General features: G+C 38.6%; 1 protein-coding gene across 1 annotated transcript in view; it reads left to right on the top strand.

Moving 5' to 3' along the window:
- The window catches only part of PLPPR1 (phospholipid phosphatase related 1), a 660,783-nt gene that overhangs the window by 71,704 nt on the left and 567,448 nt on the right, over nt 1–21,631 (top strand). The window lies entirely within an intron of this gene.

The raw sequence follows: 21,631 nt of genomic DNA, 5'->3' as shown, positions 1-21,631 counted from the left end.
GGCAAAAGTCATAACATCATTTTTATGGCTGAGTAATACTCCACTGTGTATATAGACTACATTTTCTTTATTCATTCATTCTGCTGAAGGGCACCTACACTGGTTCCCTAGCTTAGCTATTGTGAATTGGGCCACTATAAACATTGATGTGGCTGTGTCTCTGTAGTATTCTGATTTTAAGTCCTTTGGGTATAAACCGAGGAGTGGGATAACTGGGTCAAATGGTGGTTCCATTTCAGGTTTTCTGAGGAATCTCCATACTGCTTTCCAGAGTGGTTGTATCAATTTGCAGTTCTACCAGCAATGTATGAGTGTTCCTTTTCTCCACATCCTCATCAACGCTTATTGTTGCTTGTATTCTTGATAATTTCCATCTGACTGGAGTGAGATGAAATGTTAGAGATGTTTTGACTTGAATTTCTCTACTTAAATCGCCTTCTGCTTCATGTCCCGTTGGCTGGGCTCTTGCCTTTGGATTGATAGCATTAAGCCCTTTCCTTACCTGGAAAGCAGAAACAGGAGCTCCCTTCCCTGTAGTGTTGTGAAATGAGGATGACTTTGAGCACAAATGATATACCATTGGGTCAGTGGTGGCTGTCTGGGTAAAACATCCTTATTTGTAGCATTTGTTGATTTTTGTGGCGTAAATGCTTCCTCTGCGGCTGATTTGAAGCTATCAGCACAATGACTGTGAACTTGGAGTTGGTAAGAGAAGAGCAACATTGGCTCTTCTGAGTCATCAGGAAAATGAAAAACTTCACAGAACTTAACTTTCTCACTCCTCTCTACATTTGCCAGTTCTTTGTTGTGGATTGGGTTTTAAATGATGAAGTTAGGTGTGGTGGCACACACCTGTCATCCAGTGACTTGGGAGGCTGAGGCAGGAGGATCACAAGTAAGAGAGGCTAGCTCCAGCAATTTAGCTCAACACCTTAGTGAGACCCTGTCTCAAAATAAAAAAAAAAATGAAAAGGGATGAGGATGTGGCTCAGTGGTTAAGTATCCCTGGGTTCAATGCCCAGTAAACCCCTCAATTAAGATAATTAGACAACTATTATTTTTACATTGGGCAATGTATAATCCCTTCATAATGATTTGACATTTGCATTCAATTTTATGTCTATTAATTTATTAATATTAATATTATTAATTTTTATGTGTATTTCACTCATCACCACATCCTTTGTTTCATCTTTTGTGTATATTTTAGATTTTTTTAAATGAACAGTACAGAATCTTCAGATGAGTGAAATTTCTTTCTTTTTTTTTTTTGCTGTTGAAGATTAGGAAAAAAAAAACCAAACCTATTTGCGTAGGTACAATTCCAGGTCACTTCTTTCCCCCTCAAAATTCAGTTGATAAAGATCGAGACCACCTGATATTTGTTCCTTTTCTGATCACCTTTTTTCCCCCCTGATTAGATTGCTGCATTTTCCCCCCACTCATATTGAAATTCATAATTGTATTTGGGTTACAACTGAATAATTTTGCCTAGTACTCCTTTAGACTTTGACATTTGCAAAATGAATTCTTCATCTTAATATATTTTCTTCTAATTTTAAGTTATTTCTTCTTTGGTTTGCTTATGACATGACTTCTACAGATATAAAAACTATCCTGTATTTCTCTAGACATCTTTTCCTTCTTTCATCAAATTAGCCTGTTAGCCGAGCGTGGTGGCTCATACCTGTAATTCCAGCAGCGTGGGAGGCTGAGATAGGAGGATCGCAAGTTCAAAGCCAGCTTCAGCAACTTAGTGAACACTCTCTTGAAACAAAAAGTGAAAAAAATAAAATAAAATAAATGTCTGGGAATGTTAACAGTCGTGAGTGCCCCTGAATTTGATCCCTAGTACTGAAAAAAAGAAAAAAAAAGCCTTTTAATCAATATTTTCTGCATTTCAGTGAAGATACTTTGAGCTTGACTTTTGTACTCTGCTTACCTATTAAGAAGGAGCCAGGTATTCACTACATCCATTGTAGTATTTTTAAAATTTGCTCTTTTTAGTTAGACATGACAGTAGAGTATATTTTGACATATTTATACAAACACAGAGTACATCTTATTCTAATTTAGAACCAAGTCTTGTGGTTGTATATGATGTGGCAATTCACTGGTATATTCACATACGTACGTAAGAAAGTTACGACAGATTCATTCCATTGTCTTTCCTATTCCTGTTCCCCTTCCTTTCTCTTTATTCCCCTTTGTCTAAATTACTGAACTTCTATTCTCCCCCCACCCCTTGTTGTGTGTTAGCATCCACAAATCACAGAGAATATTCAACCTTTGGTTTTTTTGGGATTGGCTTATTTTGATTAGCATGATACTCTCCAGATCCATCCATTTCATAAATTCATTCCTTTTTATGGCTGTGTAATATTTCATTGTGTATATATATTCTTCATTTTCTTTATCCATTCATCTGTTGAAGAGCACCTAGGCTGGTTCCATAGCTTTCCTATTATGAATTGAACATTGATATGGCTGCCTCACTGTAGTATGCTGATTTTAAGTCCTTTGGGTATGTATTAAGGAGTGGAATAACTGGTGATTTCAATATGAGAAATCTCCATATTGCTTTCCAGAGTGGTTGAACCAATTTGTAGTTCCATCAACAATGTATGACACAAGGATTCACCAAAGTTTATTGTTACTTGTATTCTTGATTGTTGCCATCTGACTGGAGTGAGATGGAATCTCGGTGTAGTTTTAATTTGCATTTCTCTAACTGCTAGAGATGTTGAACATTTTTTCCCATGTATTTATTGACCATTTGTATCTCTTCTTCTGTGAAGTGTTGCTGAGAGCCATTAGCCAAGTAGGTATGACAGTTTCCTTGCCAGCGTACCCCATGTTGCTTAGAGGAAGGACTCGTGGAAATGGACTTGCTTTGGACACTTGCAGTGACATTGCATGTATGTTTGAGAAAGGTGACCCTGCTCAAGGACCAGGGTGGATCGGGGTTTAGGGAGGATCCTACTGGATTAGGGCGGTTCCAGGTTTAAGGTGTACCCTGCTGGGAATAGGGCGTATCCTGCTGCCTCAGGCTGCCTGCTCCTTGAGTTCCCATTGAGTTCTCGTGGGATTCAGAGAGTATTTTTGGGATACAGAGCCGAGTGGAAGTGTGGATTTTGCCCAGAACGTGGATTTCCCCAGAACGTGATTGTAGAGTGCTGGTGTGAGTTCAGGAATAAAGAATTGCTGTTTGAATCTACAAGGCTGTGAGTGGCTCCTGATTTTGTGCCCAGCCAGACTGCGGCAAAGTGTATGTTCAGTTTCTTTGCCCATTTATTGTTTGGGTTTTTTTTTTTTTTGTTTTTTTGGTGTTAAGTTCTTTGAGTTATCTGTATATCCTGGAGATTAATGCTCTATCTGAGGTGCAGGTGGCAAAGATTTTCTCCCATTTTTTAGGCTCTCTGTTCACATTCTTGGCTGTTTCCTTTTCTGTGAAGAAACTTTTAAATTTGATACCATCTCACTTTTTGATTCTTGATTTTTACTTCTTGTGATTTAGGAGTCTTGTTGAGGAAGTCAGTTCCTAAGCCGACAGGATGCTCCAACATTTTCTTCTTGTAGATGTAGGGTTTCTGGTCTAATGTGCAGGTCTTTGATCCACTTTGAGTTGAGTTTTGTGCAGGGTGAGAGATAGGGGTTAAATTTCATTCTGCTATGGATTTCCAGTTTTCCCAGCACCATTTGTTGAAGAGGCTCTCTTTTCTCCAATGTATGTTTATGGCACCTTTGTCTAGTATGAGGTCACTGTATTTATGTGAGTTTGTCTCTGTGTCTTCTATTCTGTTCTATGGGTCTGTATGTCTGTTTTGGTGCCAATACCATGCCCTTTTGTTATTATAGCTCTGTAGTATCATTTAAGGTTTGGTATAGTGATGCCTCCTGCTTCACTCTTCTTTCTAAGGATTGCTTTGGCTATTCTGGGCCCCTTATTTTTCCAAATGAATTTCATGACTACTTTTTCTGTTTTTTACTATGTATTCATTTTGTGTGTGTGTTTGTGTTTATTTTTTCTGACATCAGATTATTATATCTTCATGGCAACTTATTGTGGTCTCACGTTTGTGTCCTCTCCCCTCCACGCTTCTTTGACAATGCATGTTAGGAAACCTGTAACGTCTTCTCCTATATCTGGTTGCCACCAATCTGCAGATATGCATTTGTTTTGGATCCTCAGATTCCCCCTTTCATTGGAATTGCTTTGTTGCTTTCTGTGTTTGGTGATTTTTTTTTTTTTTTTTTTTTTTGCCTGTTTACTCCTCTCCCAGGATTGTCTGTCCTCCTCCTAGTTGAAATGCGCCTGCTGAAGGGAATGTGGATCCTTGTGTCCATATTTCAGGCATATTAAAGAAGGGAAAAGGAAAAGTAGGTTGTCTGGAGTCTTCGACTTGCCAACTAGTTCAGAGGTCTAGCATCCTGCTGGGGAAAAACTGGGAACGAATACCAACGTTTATTTTCATGTTTGCCAAGGCAGTCAGAATTCCACGATGGCAGTGCTGCTTTTTCTGGTGTGCGGGGTTGCTCTCAAAGTGAGCTGGCCACGCAGTGCTCCCTGACTAGATCAGGGATGGCAGTCTCCTCTGTGTGTGCGCTGGAGTGAGATCCTCCTGGCTTCCTTGATTGGTGTGACCTCTAGCACCCGTGCGATTTCCAAAGGTTCGGGGGGGGGGGGGGGGGAGGGAGTTTAATGTGAAGGTTGATGGCCTCACATACAGCCCTTGCCTCCCTCAATTCCTTGTCCCTTTCAGTGAGTTATACCGAGTTCTTTTCCACTTATTTGCGAGGTGAATTTGTCTAACACAGGGCCATCCTCTCCTTCCACCCAGTTCTCTCTGCAGGATGGTTTGCTATGTGTCAACGTATGATGTCACATACTTCTCCTATTTAAAGTTTTTACCTGAAATTGACACTGGGAATGGGACCCAAGATGATTTCTGTCTTATCTGGAAATCTCACGCAGAACATTGAATGCCTGGGTTTTCAAGGTGGCTGTTCATGCTGCTCAGAGGTAGGTACCTGTCTCTTGCCTACACCTGCTTCCTCAACAGGTCAATACCTGCTGGTTTCTCAGGTTGGACTGCTGGATCCTGCTTTTGCAACAGCATAACCAATATAACTTTATTAGTTCAGGGCACAGATATGGTCATATCACCTTTACTTGGTTAAATTTTGAAAGACCCGGTTATCCTCGTAAGAGTATGTCCAGTGTTTGCCTTGAGGCCTCCCACTTAAAAATTTCCAAGAATCCCAAAACTTACCATGTCCAATCTGAAGAGAGGGTTATTTATCCTTGAATTGTCAGAATCAGAGGGAAAGGGGAAGCCTGGTCATTGCTTCATATAATTCGTGGCACTGCTGTCGAAACTGATCCTGAAGTGTCCCGTGGATGATGGTGATCCCTTTGCAATATGATGAGTGTCCAGGTTCCCGCACAGACCACTGCAGTGCCTCACACTGGACTCTCAAGATCACTGTTTCTCCAGTCCATATTCAAACATCTTCCAAACACTGTGCTGGGATGGCTGAGTCCCAAGAGACTTCTATTATCAGTATGCATTGTGCTATTAGCAGGCCTTCTGACTCCCAAATCCCAGGCTCTTGAGGCCACATCACTGACTTAGCTCACCTGTTTCCACAGGTAATTTTATCTCAGAAGCCTTGCCTTTCTTTACTCTGAGACTTTTCTGGACCATCTAGGTCTATCTTCATTTCTTCCTGACTTTGAATCAGGGAGCAGGGTTTGGAGGGATCAGACCCTTGCCTCCTGGGAATATTCAATATGAAAAAGGGTCTCTCCCTTCTAAACCAGCTGTATTTGCTAATGGGGATCACGAGAGGCCTAAAATGGTGCAGCAGGGTAAGGCACAAATATTTCTATTATTGTCTCTGCCAGAGCAAAGATGCATGTTCATCCTTCATAAGAGACAATAGAGACAATACTCAAATCTCTGAAGAGCAAATATCTATTTCAAGATGCTACTCTGTTCTTGCTTATAGTAAAAAGCAGCTGACAGAGGTGGTTAATACAAAAGCAAATGTAATTCTTGTTTTCTTGGTGTTCTGTCCCATCATGTTCTATGAAGAGAGAACATGAGTCACGTGGCTATATAGAGTCACAATTTCAGAAAAGGCAAATAGGGAAGTGGTAGAGTCAGAATTTGATTCTATGTCCCTGACTCTGAAGCCAGTGTCTACCCAGTGAATTGATAGTTGTCACTGGCCACCTGCTGTGTTCCAGACACTGTGCTTGGTAGGTTCTGGGGTCCATGGATAAGGAGACGTGGTCCAATAGAGGAGATTAAACCATGAGAAAGTGTCCTGTGCAATCTTAAAGGTCTGAATGAGGTGCAGCAGGATCCTATGAGAGAGGGCCCTTGAGGAAGGATTTCCACTGAGTCTTGAAGGGAGAATTGGGTGAGGCACATAGAAAAAAAAAAAAAAAAACTAGGGTCCTACCAGGAAGCAGCAACTTCAGAGATTTCTGGTTACCATATCATACTTCTTCATGTTGGGGTAGAGAACTGCTGGACAGAAACTTTCTAAGTGGTCCTATTTTTTATCATTTCTAAAGAAATCATCTTCATTGAGGTATAATTGATATATAAAAAGTTGCATGTGTTTGATGTGTACAATTTGGTGAATTTGCACATATGCATATGCCTCTGGAACCATCACCACAATTAAGATATTTAACATGTCCATCACCTACAACACTTCCCTGTGCCTTCTTTTTGTGGTAAGAATACTAACAGGAGATCTGCCCTCCTAACAAAAATTTTAAGTGCACAATACAGCATTGTTAACTATAGGACCTATGCTGTACATGTGAAGCTCTCTAGTACCTATTTATCTTGCATAGCTGAAACTCTGTACCCATTAATTAGCTCCTATTTCTTCCTTCTCTCAGCCTCTGGGGACCACCACCTACTTGCTGCTTCTATGGCTTCTGTATTCAACTATTTTAGATATATAAGTGGGGTCATGCAGTATTACTTCATATGGAGGTACTTATACTTGATAGAAACCAAATTGTTTTCATTTGTTTATTTTTATAGATTCTACTTCTCTATAAAATTAAGATACATTTTGACACCATCATCAAAGCATGAAATATAATTTTCTCTAATTCAGCCCCCAGCACTTACCCCTTCTTTCTCCTCCCTCCCCTATTCCCTTTTCTCTACTATATCTTTCTGCAATTGATTTACAGTTTTTTAAAATTAGTGTCTTGTGGATATACTTGATGTTGAGATTGGCTGTGGTATGTCCTTGTATGCACATACGAAAGTTTGGTCAGATTCATTCCATTGTTCTTCCCTTTTCCCATCCTTCCTTCCTCCCCGTTAATCCCCTTCATCTATTCTACTGATCTTAGAAACCAATTTGTTGTACCTAATTACATTTTGAACTTATGAGACAAATTAATTTGTGTACAACTAAACTCCAAAGATTCTGTACCCATCACTGCCTGGTTTTTCCATTTCTGTTCTTTAAGTCCCAAAGATCTGCTATAGTAATTTTAACATATTTCTTTTTTTTTTCATTTAACATGATTTTTATTTTATTTTATTTATATTTTTTTATTGGTTGTCCAAAACATTACAAAGCTCATGATATATCATCTTTCATACATTTGACTCAATTGGGTTATGAACTCCCATTTTTACCCCAAATACAAATTGCAGAATCACATCGGTTACACACTCACATTTTTACATAATGGCATATTAGTGACTGTTGTGTTCTGCTACCTTTCCTATCCCCTACTATCCCCCCTCCCCTCCCCACCCATCATCCCTCTCTACCTCATCTGCTGTTGTTCAATTCTCTCCCTTGTTTCCCCCCCCTTTCCCCTCACATCCTCTTCTATGTAATTTTGTGTAACATTGAGGGTCTCCTACCATTTCCATATGCTTTTCCTTCTCTCTCCCTTTCTCTCCCCCTACTCGTCTTTGTTTAATGATTTTAACATATTTCTGAGCAGTGTTTACAAATGCACTAACGTTGGTTGAGTACACATGTATTAAGCTCTTCATATCCACGTTCTTATGACAGATGTATTATTATCTTTGTTGATGGGACAGAGAAGCTGAGGCTCAGAGAGAAACAAGATGTGGATTGCAAACTGCAGCAGCCGGAACACAGCTCTGACTGGGCTCATCCAAGGCAGAGCTCTCGCCACCAAACTGTGTTGTTGGAAATGTGAGTTATTGGCAGAGGATGCTATTAATTACATGTGTGTGAAAATAAAGGGATATTAGGCAGGTGTGACCATAAAAACTGCTTCTGTTTCAGTAGGTTTAATTATCTCCAGTCTTGGCCTGAATTTGTTGTGAGTGTGCTGATAGAAGGTAATCAAAGAGCCGTATGACCTGGACAGTTGTCAACAGAAGCCCAGGGTCCCCATCAAGCCAGCACAAAAGTGAAAGCATCCATTGTTTTTAATAGGCCAAATATTTCTCTCTTGTTCCCTAGGAGGCAATTGGAGGAGACATGCTGATAGCTCCCCTTGGGGCATTAACTGGAATCAAATTTGTGAAGTGAAGCTTCAGTTGGCCATTTTTATTCCCAGGCCACAGAAACAGGAAGTGCATGGTAGTTGGAGCAAAGACATTTTCTAGTTCATCAAAGAGCACTAATTGCATTAATGCAATATTTTCATTGTAGTTCTTACTTTGTAGGCATTTCAGATAAATTTGTGCCTCTACTGTAGTTCTTCTAAGGCACATCTTTCCTACTGTATGATTGTTTTAATGACCAATGTAGACATTTCCTTGTGCTTAGGTTAATGAGTCCTCAGTGGCATAATTCCATGATATACCAGTTAGTTCGCACCATCTAGGTGATAAACGTAGCTGCTCTGTCTGTGGGAACAGCAGGCTCTATGGAATTGAGGTATACCCACCTTCAGGAACTTCTGGCCCACATATTTTGAGTGCCTTGATTTTGAAGATAACATTTGAGCAGTCAAAGCAAACCCCCCCCCCCCCAAAAACAAAAACAAAAACAAAAAAACACTTACTGCATATGCTCCTTGAATATTATTTTCCCAAGGTAAGGAAAAGAGAATTTGAAACATTCCAAATCAGAGAAGAAATCCATGGGCAAGTGGGAATACATTCATTCTAAAAGTTCAGATATATACATGTTTCCTGGAGGATCAATTTGCAGCTGTCAGTCAACCTATAAGAATCCATGTAAACAGAAGTCTGAGTAGAGGAACACGATGGGATTTTAGTGCCTCAGTCCCTTGTGCTTTTCTCATTCACCACTACTTTATGAGTTTAATGGAGTTACTCATATACCTATGAATTCAAATGAAAGTTCAGTGTATTTTCAATTGAATTATCTAGGCTGACTATTGACATGTGTAATATTTAATTTAATTTATTCCAGCTTATGTAGTTATGGATGCTCAGTATAAATGAAAGCAATGAATTTGGTTGTGTTTTCAGAGCAGCAGCTTCACCTAGGAATATGAACAATAAATGGAGGTGGTAGCTCTCAAAGGAAAGAAAAATTTTAAGATGATGATGCTTTTTTGTCATCACAATATGTGTGACTCTTTCATTGAGTCACTACTTGCATATAAAGCTATTAGTGTATTCCTGGTACAGAGTTAGAGTCTGGGGTCCTGTCACGAGGAAGATGCTCTCTTGCTTTCAAAAAAGTTCACCTTCTTGTATTGAAAGGTTGAATTACTCATCCTCAGTAAATTGAAAAGAGTCACAAACTGTTAATGAAGCTAATGAATTAAGGTTCTGTGCAATAAGTCAGTTTGTAAATAAAGAATTAATTACTGTTGTAAGAATAGTTACTATAAATCAATATGTTGGGTCCTCTTTCTTAATGGGAGGGGGTATGTCCAATGTAGCTGCACTTTTAAAACAGGAGTTTTAAACAGTGTGATGGAAGAACCAGGTTTTTGAGCTGTCAGTCTTCTGGCCACTTATTTCCTGCTGTGCCTAACTCAACTTTCCACTTCAGAAGTTGCTTCCCTTAATGGTTCGCATCCTGAATGCATTCATTATGACTCCTTCACCCAGAATTTCTTCTTTAGACTCTTTTTTTGGATTATTAATGCTTCATTCAACTTCTTCCTCCTTAAAGTTTCCCCTACCTTTATCCAGAAATTTCTGCTTACTGAATGCTTTCCCAACCTTTATCGAGAACTTTTGGGTCATTGAGTTCTTGAGACAATGCCAGGACAACTAGCACTTTGTCAATCTCTAGTGTTTCAATAATATCAATGATAACAAGAACAACTTCTACTGTTTATTGGGAACCAATTTTAAAGCCACCTAACCTGCACATACTACTATTATCTTAATGATATAGATGAGAGCACTGAAGCTCAGAGGCCCTTAGCAACTTAATCAAGTTTCTAGAAAGGGGTGGATCTAGAGAGCAAATACACACCACCAGACTCTAGAACATGACCTCTTATCCACTGGTATTTCTTGATGTGTGGTCTTACGACTATGTGCATTAGAATTGCCTATATCAGTGCTGTTAAAAGTGTAGATTACTGAACTCACCTCAGATCTATTGAGTTAGAATCTGTGGCCTGGGAATCCTCATCTTTTACAGGCTTCCTGAGTGATTCTGACAAATTGCATTTTGGGAATTCTTGTGCACACTGCTGCTTTTTCATTTTTATATCCAGTTTTCTAATCAGTCTGTAAATTTCTGAGGTCCAAGATTATATTATGTATTTATACCTTCTGTTGTGATTTGGATACAAAGTGCCCCCCAAAGCTCTGTGTTAATGTAGGAGGTGAGATAATTACACCATAAGAACCCTCACCTAATCAGTACATTCTAGTTTGAAAGGACTAAGTGAGTGGTCATGGTGGTGGTGAGGTGGGTCACTGGGAGTGTGTCATGGAAGGGTTCATCTTCCCTGTAGCCTCTTCCCCTCTTTCTCTACTTCCTGTCCATCTGGAGGTCAGCAGTGGTCCTGTACCATGCCCTTCCACCATGATGTTCTGCCTCACCAATGGACTTGGCTGATCATAGACTAACCCTCTGAAACCATGAGCCAGGGTAAGCTTTTTCCTCTTCTAAGTTGTTGGGTATTTTGGTCACAGCGTCTGAATCCTAAAGTGTGCAACAGACATTTAGATATTTATTATGTGCTTAATCAATACTGACGCTTTTTGACACAGGCAGCAAAACGGAATGTGTTCATGTAACAGTGGAAAGGATTCACAGGACAGAACTTCCATTTCAAACGTCTGGTCATTGAAGGCCCTGCAGTTAGGACCAATCCATGAGTGCTACTCTGGATTCTCACACTGACTCATCACACTGACTGCATCTCCATTTCCTGCTTCATTTTGCCTTCCTTTGAAGTTAAGGAGTTATTAATATTAAAGAAACAGAGGTATTGCCATAGTTATAATAAATAGAAAGTAGAATTTTAAAAGCAACAAGACTAATATACCATTTAGAAGTTTAGGACAATGAAGGCAATTAGCTTATTATCCAAGTGAGATCAAAGTGGGGGCAGAAAGGTCCACTTCTAATCCATTGTGACAAGACTTCATCATCAACTCAATTAGATGGCTGTTGAGGGGCCACACAGAAGCTTGTCTATACCTTCTGACTGCTACCATCAATTGTGGGGGCAAATCACTAGTGGCCTTGCACTCTTCTCTGATGACAGGGTACTGTCCTTGTCCACACTGTCCAGTCAGGTCTTTCAGATTTAGAGATGAGCTATGTAATTTCCTAAGCTTAATTGAAGATTTTAACCCATATTTTAATATTCCAAATTTAATGTTCCCCCTTATATCATCCTGCTTCCTCTGGATTGCATGTTATTAAGCACACTAGTCAAGGAATAGCCTGGGTCATATGCAAATAGGGCCAGTAACCCAGCAGACAGAAGACTTATTCTGATCATATATTCATACATACACATGCGTGTGTGTGTGTGTGTGTGTGTGTGTGTGTATACACATTTTTTTTTTTTGTGGACTAATCTCCTATGTGGCATCAATTCCTGAAGGATTGCTGACAGTATATTAGCAATTTAAATCCTATCTATTTACACTCAGAATTATGTCGATCCAAATCTACATTTTTAATGGGAATGTCAACTCTCTCTCTAGGCACTTGTTACTATTATGTCTTTGCAGCTGGTCAATGTCCAATTAATGATTTAGACTTTGTGGAAGCTTATAGGTTAGTGTCCTAAGTGTGCTTCTAATTCTTATGAAAGAACTATTTAAAAACTAGATTTGGAAATAGCAACAAACAAAAAGTATGAAACAACACCTACCATACTCTATTAGAGAACAGGAAACATCTAATGTTTATTTAGAGAACCAATGGACTTGGAAATAGATTGTCAGTAGAGTCAGCATCTACACATGTGCCCATTATTTTTCTAGAAAATTCATTTGTTAGGGTTTTGCCGCATCATGTCTATCACCTTCCTGTAAATAAGTTTTTAGGTTGCCCTGGCAGGAGCAGCTTAAGCATTGTTAAATATGCGATTAAGTAATTTCTTAAGGAAATACTAAGAAAAGCTTCCCTTCTCCTTAGAGACATCTTAGGATGAGTTAGGTGGTATAAATGGGTTGTTGAAGCCCTTCCAAATAAAAGATGAATTCAGCAGCCTCATTCCTTTAATGGCCTCATGCCCAAAATAAAACAGGCCAGCCCTGCGATATTTATCTTCATGATGCTGCCATTTCATATCACAAAGTGACCATGTAGTCCCATAAACATAGTCTAAAAGTGCTGACTTTTAAAGGCAGTTGATTTTTTTTACTTGCTACTGTTTTATAGCTTTGCATAAAATGCTAATGCTATGACATTTGTAGAACTATTAAATCATTTTAATGAAAGAGTAACAGTTATACAACAAATTCATTTTAGTGCATTTCCCTTGAAGAATCCTTTAGTAGTTGGTTGTAATGGGAAGGCACAATTTATTTTTTTTTTAGCTCTATAATTTTCTCACAGGCAACCAAATCCCATTATTTTGGTATCGTTTGTACCCAAGTTTAAATGGAGCCAGATCCACTGACAGAATTTGTTGTCCTAAATCTAGGCTCATTTACCCGATGGCCCCCACTTAATGTGATCTACAGTATAGCCCAGCCAAGTTTGTTTCTCTTGAGAAATATGGCTTTCTGTTTTCTTTTATAGTATTTAGTGGCAAATATATAGTCATGTGTTTTCAGCTACTGAAAAAAAAAATGAGCTCAGATGCCATAACACCAAATCAAGGAAAACCTTGGGGCTTTAGAAATTATCCTGTGATCACCTAAGAAGACAGCTGGGATAGATTCTTGTCCTGGCCCCACATTTCCATGTTAATGGCCATCTATCTAATCAGTGTATGCTGTCATGCCAGGGCCTCTGTGGAAGAAATGCCCAGGAAGTCCTGGAAACACTCAGTCGTTTGAGCCTGGTGGACCCCAAATAGATCCTTTCTTAAAGATGACCTCTGCATGAATCTGTAGCTGTCTTCTTGAGTAGAGATGATTCCTTGTCTACATTTCTCTACCCTTTCTGCTCATGTTTCCAGACAAACACCTATTGATGCTTCTTTCTTGAACAAAAATTACATTCCTGATGTCCCCAGGAGCTTGGGGATACTCAGAATTGACTTTATTGTCAATGTTTTTTTTTTTTTTTCCTTTATGAACATGTATATTGTGAAATGTGGGAGTTTGTATTTACTTTGCTTACCTGGAGTGAAAAGCTTTCTCCATTTCTGATTTTCTTCTGAGCCAACTAGTCTCATCATCATTCTACCATGAGTTCAAGGGTTTTACTGCTAAAGGGTTCGGCCGCCTCATCTTATCTTTCTTTTATGCCCCCCTCACCTGGGCTTCTCTTGGACATAGGTGTAAAGTGTTGCAGAGATGTGGAAATTAGACTCAAGGTTAACTTCTCTTCTGCATTTTATCTGGCTTTGATTAATCATTTTGGAACAGATTTTTTTTTTTCTAAAATGCCTTTATGGTATCACTCTTAAGAATATAATGATCAAATTGAGGTCTTTTTAAATGAAAGCATTATAATTATCATAGTATTGGGGTTCATTTTTTGATTTGCAGAATCATCATGCAAGGGATTTGTTTTCTGTCCCCACTCACTACCCCATTCTCTTCCCTTCTCCCTCCCCCTGTTCTTCTTCCTCCACTGATCTTCCTTTTACTCTTTTTTTTTCTTCAAATTTTTAATTAGTACTTTCTATATAGACACAAAGGAAAAATTCCCTTTGGTATCCTTATGACTATAACGGGCTTTTGTTAAATCCATTCTGTATCTCTTCCCTTCCCTGTCCTTCCCCCCTCCTTCTTGCTTTCTTTCTACTCCACTGATCTTCCCTATATATTTAGGATTCCTGATCCCCTCCCCCGCTGCCTTCTTTCCCTTATTTTTCTCTAGTTTCCACATAAGAAAAAACACACAACCCTTGATTTTCTGGATCTGGCTTATTTCACTTAGCATGATTTTCTCTATTTCCAGAAATTGATGTCTTCTTGGTTCCCTGTTCAGTAAACACCATTCACTTGGTGCTGTTGATTGGAGGAAGCACATCAGTTCAGGCTCCCATTGTAAGCCTAGTTTGGTTTATTCCATCATTTACAATGAAAGGGTGAGTGTTTCTGTTTGTATTTATGTAGGTGCTACATTGGATGTGTACAATTTTATAAATATTTATTAGCCGGCTCATCAGAATGCAAATTTGGGTTGTTATCATGTCACATTTCTTTGGGTCTGTATCTTATTTCCTAATAGTAAAGATAAGAGAAAAACCCGCTTTGCCATTTCATCCTACTTATCAATAAATTCCAGAGGTCTGATATTGTTGATAACAACTAACAAATATATAGTAAGTGAAAGTTTTAAAAAACATATCCAAGTATTTGACTCTCATTAACAACCCTGAAGGTAGATTTGGTATCAGAGTTTTACTATGGAAGATACTGAGGTTTGGGGAAACTTGGTAAACCGGATGTGGATGTGTGTTTATGATCAGTGCAATAGGGAGTCCATTTACTACATGAATCTGAATGGTCTGAAAAATTACTTCTAAGTTAGTTATTACCAGGCAATGAGGGGGAATCTAAAGACTTAATTTGCATGGATTACAACTACAACAGAACCAGTGTATTTCCAGAAAGTGGTCATCCTGGCTGGTTTATGGTTTCAATGGTAGACTTGGTTGCCATACACTCAGACTCATTTTAGATGAAGACTGTATTATTTCCAGCCTGTGTCAGGTAGTGGAAGGACCAGATTCTATAGACTAGATATAAGTTATAAGTTAAGCAAGTTCTTGAGGAGAGAGTTATAGGACTACAGACCATTATTGCTTTTTTATTCTTTCAAGAAGCCTTAATCAGAGAGGGTAGCATTCTTTCAAAGTGGGTGGACTTGGGTATGGAACAGCCCTCCTATTTTAAAATACATCTCCCTTTGGTTCTCCTCTCCTACATCTATTTCAAATTTAAGAATCTATTGGGTAACACCCATTTGACTAAATGTCTGCAGTTACTTTTTCTTTTTGTACTGAGGATTGAACCCAGGGGTACTTTACCACTGAGCTGCATTCCCAGTCCTTTTTGTTTATTATTGAGACAAGGTCTCTAGCTAAGATGCTGAGGTTGGCCTCTAACTTTGGATCCTCTTGCCTCTGTCTCCTGAGTCACTGGATACACAGTTACTTTTGCAGTCATGCCCCATTGTGTAGAGTCTCCTCTGGGCTGTGTCTCTTTTCCTTGCCTTTCTCCTAGAAACTTTTCCTGGGTGGTTTTCTGATTTAACAAGTATCCAAATATCACTGATTCATAGATTCTCAATTCTTTAGCAGGATTTTACTGTTCCATGTTTTTAAATTCCTTCAAGTTTAAATCTTATTCATGTTATCTCCTGAGACTTCTCTCCTTTTGTCTTTTTTTTTAATTGTTGGTGGTTCAAAACATTACGTAGTTCTTAATATATCATATTTCACAATTTGATTCAAGTGGGTTATGAACTCCCATTTTTACCCCGTATACAGATTGCTGTATCACATCAGTTACACTTCCATTGATTTACATATTGCCATTCTAGTGTCTGATGTATTCTGCTGTCTATCCTATTCTCTACTATCCTCCCTACCCTTCCCTTCCCTCCCCTCCCCTCCCCTCTTCTCTCTCTACCCCCTCTACTGTAAATCATTTCTTCCACTTGTATTATTCTTCTCTTACCCCTCATTTCCTCTTATATGTAATTTTGTATAACCCTGAGGATCACCTTCCATTTCCATGCAATTTCCCTTCTCTCTCCCTTTCCCTCCCACCTCTCATCCCTGTTTAATGTTAATCTTCTTCTCAAGCTCTTCGTCCCTACCCTGTCCTTGGTTACTCCCCTTATATCAAAGAATTCATTTGGCATTTGTTTTTTAAGGATTGGCTAGCTTCACTTAGCATAATCTGCTCTAATGCCATCCATTTCCCTCCAAATTCTATGATTTTGTCATTTCTTAATGCAGAGTAATACTCCATTGTGTATAAATGCCACATTTTTTTTTATCCATTCATCTATTGAAGGGCATCTAGGTTGGTTCCACAATCTTGCTATCGTGAATTGTGCTGCTATGAACATCGATGTAGCAGTGTCCCTGTAGCATGCTCTTATTAGGTCTTTAGGGAATAGATCGAGAAGGGGAATAGCTGGGTCAAATGGTGGTTCCATTCCCAGCTTTCCAAGAAATCTCCATACTGCTTTCCAAATTGGCTGCACCAATTTGCAGTCCCACCAACAATGAACAAGTGTACCCTTTTCCCCGCATCCTCTCCAGCACTTGTTGTTGTTTGACTTCATAATGGCTGCCAATCTTACTGGAGTAAGATGGTATCTTAGGGTGGTTTTGATTTGCATTTCTCTGACTGCTAGCGATGGTGAGCATTTTTTCATGTACTTATTGATTGATTGTATGTCCTCCTCTGAGAAGTGTCTGTTCAGGTCCTTGGCCCATTTGTTGATTGGGTTATTCGTTATCTTATTGTCTAATTTTTTGAGTTCTTTGTATACTCTGGATATTAGGGCTCTATCTGAAGTGTGTGGAGTAAAGATTTGTTCCCAGGATGTAGGCTCCCTGTTTACCTCTCTTATTGTTTCTTTTGCTGAGAAAAAACTTTTTAGTTTGAGTAAGTCCCATTTGTTGATTCTAGTTGTTAACTCTTGCGCTATGGGTGTCCTATTGAGGAATTTGGAGCCCGACCCCACAGTATGTAGATCATAGACAACTTTTTCTTCTATCAGACACCGTGTCTCTGATTTAATATCAAGCTCCTTGATCCATTTTGAGTTAACTTTTGTGCATGGCAAGAGAAAGGGATTCAGTTTCATTTTGATGCAAATGGATTTCCAATTTTCCCAGCACCATTTGTTGAAGATGCTATCCTTCCTCCATTGCATGCTTTTAGCCCCTTTATCAAATATAAGATAGTTGTAGTTTTGTGGATTGGTTACTGTGTCCTCTATTCTGTACCATTGGTCCACCCTCCTGTTTTGGTACCAGTACCATGCTGTTTTTGTTACTATTGCTCTGTAGTATAGTTTGAAGTCTGGTATCGCTATACCGCCTGATTCACACTTCCTGCTTAGCATTGTTTTTGCTATTCTGGGTCTTTTATTATTCCATATAAATTTCATGATTGCTTTATCTATTTCTACAAGAAATGCTGTTGGGATTTTGATTGGCATTGCATTGAACTTATAGAGGACTTTTGGTAATATCGCCATTTTGATGATGTTAGTTCTGCCTATCCATGAACAGGGTATATTTTTCCATCTTCTAAGGTCTTCTTCTATATCTCTCTTTAGGGTTCTGTAGTTTTCATTGTATAAGTCTTTCACCTCTTTTGTTAGGTTGATTCCCAAGTATTTTATTTTTTGGGGGGATATTGTGAATGGAGTAGTTGTCCTCATTTCCGTTTCAGAGGATTTGTCGCTGATATACAGGAATGCATTTGATTTATTCGTGTTGATTGTATATCCTGCCACTTTGCTGAATTCATTTATTAGCTCTAATAGTTTCTTTGTAGACCCTTTTGGGTCTGCTAGGTATAGAATCATGTCATCTGCAAATAGTGATAATTTAAGTTCTTCTTTTCCTATTTTTATGCCTTTAATTTCTTTCGTCTGTCTAATTGCTCTGGCCAGTGTTTCGAGGACTATGTTGAACAGAAGTGGTGAGAGAGGACATCCCTGTCTTGTTCCAGATTTTAGAGGGAATGCCTTCAATTTTTCTCCATTCAGAATGATGCTGGCCTGTGGCTTATCATAGACTGCTTTTACAATGTTGAGGTATAATCCTGTTATCCCTAATTTTTCTAGAGTTTTGAACATAAAGGGATGCTGTACTTTGTCGAATGCTTTTTCTGCATCTATCGAGATGATCATATGGTTCTTATTTTTAAGTCTATTGATGTGGTGAATAACATTTATTGATTTACATATATTGAACCAGCCTTGCATCCCAGGGATGAATCCTACTTGATCATGGTGCACAATTTTTTTGATATGTTTTTGAATCCGATTCGCCAGAATTTTATTGAGGATTTTTGCGTCTAGGTTCATTAGAGATATAGGTCTGTAGTTTTCTTTCTTTGAAGTATCTTTGTCTGGTTTAGGAATCAGTGTGATGTTGGCCTCGTAGAATGAATTTGGAAGTTCTCCCTCTTTTTCTATATCCTGAAATAGCTTGAAAAGTATTGGTATTAGTTCCTCTTTAAAGGTTTTGTAAAACTCTGCTGTATACCCATCCGGTCCTGGGCTTTTCTTAGTTGGTAGTCTTTTGATGGCTTCTTCTATTTCCTCTATTGTTATTGGTCTGTTTAGGTTGTCTATATCCTCCTGACTCAATCTGGGCAGATCATATGACTTAAGAAATTTATCTATGCCTTCACTATCTTCTATTTTATTGGAGTATAAGGATTCAAAATAATTTCTGATTATCTTCTGTATTTCTGAAGTGTCTGTTGTGATATTGCCTTTTTCATCCCGTATGCTAGTAATTTGAGTTCTCTCTCTTCTTCTCTTCATTAGCATGGCTAAGGGTCTGTCGATTTTATTTATTTTTTTCAAAGAACCAACTTTTAGTTTTGTCAATTTTTTCAATTGTTTCTTTTGTTTCGATTTCATTAATTTCAGCTCTGATTTTAATTATTTCTTGCCTTCTACTTCTTTAGTTCTCAGCGGACACAACATCTTTGTTGGTATGTGGTGCTGAGGATTGAACCCGGGCCGCACGCATGCCAGGCGAGTGCGCTACCGCTTGAGCCACATCCCCAGCCCCGCCTTCTACTTCTTTTGCTGTTGTTTTGCTCTTCTTTTTCTAGGATTTTGAGATGAAGTATGAGATCATTTATTTGTTGGTTTTTTCTTTTTTTAAGGAATGAACTCCAAGCAATGAATTTTCCTCTTAGAACTGCTTTCAGGGTGTCCCATAGATTCCGATATGTTGTGTCTGTGTTTTCATTTAACTCTAAGAAGTTTTTAATTTCCTCCTTGATGTCTTCTAAAACCCATTGATCATTCAGTAACCTATTGTTCATTCTCCAAGTGATGCATGATTTTTCCTTCCTTCTTTTATCATTGATTTTCAGTTTCATTCCATTATGATCAGATAAGATGCATGGTATTATGTCTACTCCTTTATATTGTCTAAGAGTTGCCCTGTGACATAATATATGATCTATTTTTGAGAAGGATCCATGTGCTGCTGAGAAAAAAGTGTAACTGCTTGTTATTGGGTGGTATATTCTATATATGTCAGTTAAGTCTAGGTTGTTAATTGTGTTATTGAGTTCTATAGTTTCCTTATTCAACTTTTGTTTGGAAGATCTGTCCAGTGGTGAGAGAGGTGTGTTGAAGTCTCCCATGATTATTGTATGGTGGTCTATTAGACTCTTGAACTTGAGAAGAGTTTGCTTGATGAACATAGCTGCACCATTGTTTGGGGCATATATATTTATGATTGTTATGTCTTGTTGGTGTATGGTTCCCTTGAGCAGTATGTAGTGTCCCTCTTTATCCCTTTTGATTAACTTTGGCTTGAAATCTATTTTATTAGATATGAGTATGGACACTCCTGCTTGTTTCCGCAGTCCATATGAGTGATATGATTTTTCCCAACCTTTCACCTTCAGTCTATGTATATCTTTTCCTATCAAATGTGTCTCCTGTAGGCAGCATATTGTTGGGTCTTGTTTTGTGATCCATTCAACTAGCCTGTGTCTCTTAATTGGTGAGTTTAAGCCATTAACATTTAGGGTTATTATTGAGATATGGTTTGTTCTTCCAGCCATATCTGTTTATTAATGTTACTAAACCTGATTTGTTTTCCTCTTTGATTACTTTCCCCCCTTTACTGTCCTACCTCCCACTGTTGGTTTTCATTGTTATTTTCGATTTCCTCTTCCTGTAATGTTTTGCCAAGGATTTTTTGAAGAGATGGTTTTCTAGGTGCAAATTCTTTTAACTTTTGTTTATCGTGGAAGGTTTTAATTTCATCTTCCATCCTGAAGCTTAATTTCACCGGATACATGATTCTTGGTTGGAACCCATTTTCTTTCAGTGTTTGAAATATGTTATTCCAGGATCTTCTAGCTTTCAGAGTCTGTGTTGAGAGATCAGCTGTTATCCTGATTGGTTTACCCCTAAATGTAATCTGCTTCCTTTCTCTTGTAGCTTTTAAAATTCTCTCCTTATTCTGTATGTTGGACATCTTCATTATAATGTGTCTAGGTGTGGATCTCTTATGATTTTGCACATTCGGCATCCTGTAGGCTTCTAGGATTTGGGATTCTGTTTCATTCTTCAAGTCTGGGAAGTTTTCTCATATTATTTCATTGAATAGATTGTTTATTCCTTTGGTTTGGAGCTCTGTGCCTTCCTGTATCCCAATGACTCTTAAGTTTGGTCTTTTAATGTTATCCCATATTTCTTGGATGTTCTGCTCATGGTTTCTTAGCAGTATTGCTGAGCTGTCTATGTTCTTTTCAAGTTGAAATACTTTGTCTTCATTGTCTGATGTTCTATCTTCTAAGTGAGCTACTCTGCTGATAGTATTCTCAATTGAGTTTTTGAGTTGGTTTATTCCTTCCTGCATTTCTAGGATTTCTATTTGTTTGTTTTTTATTACCTCTATCTCCCTGTGTAATTGATCTTTTGCTTCCTGGATTTGTTTATGTAGTTCCTTGTCAAAGTGATCTTTCATTGTCTGATTTTGCTGTCTCATGTCTTCCTTGAGACTCCAGATCATCTGAAGCATGTATATCCTGAACTCTTTATCTGACATTCCATCTGTTGCAGCTATTACCTCTTCTAAAGTTGAGTTGACCTGCATTGCTTGTGGTCCTTTCTTTCCTTGTCTTTTCATACTGCTCGTGATTCTTTCTGCTTGGTGAAACTGTTGTGTTTTTGAAATTTTCCCTCTATTTATTTATATTGCTCTTGTATAGTTGAAAAATCTCCCTTGCAGGGCAGGTAGTGGCTGTGATCCTCCTCCAATTGGGGTGATCTGTCTACCACGCTGGCGGGCCGCTAGGTCTGCTCTGCCGGTCGGTAGCAGGTCCGCCTACACTGCAGGCGCGTG

This window comes from Spermophilus citellus (assembly GCF_964194105.1).
Source record: "Spermophilus citellus genome assembly, chromosome: 2".
Classification (NCBI taxonomy): Eukaryota; Metazoa; Chordata; class Mammalia; order Rodentia; family Sciuridae; genus Spermophilus; species Spermophilus citellus.
This window is presented reverse-complemented; position numbering and strand designations above follow the sequence as displayed.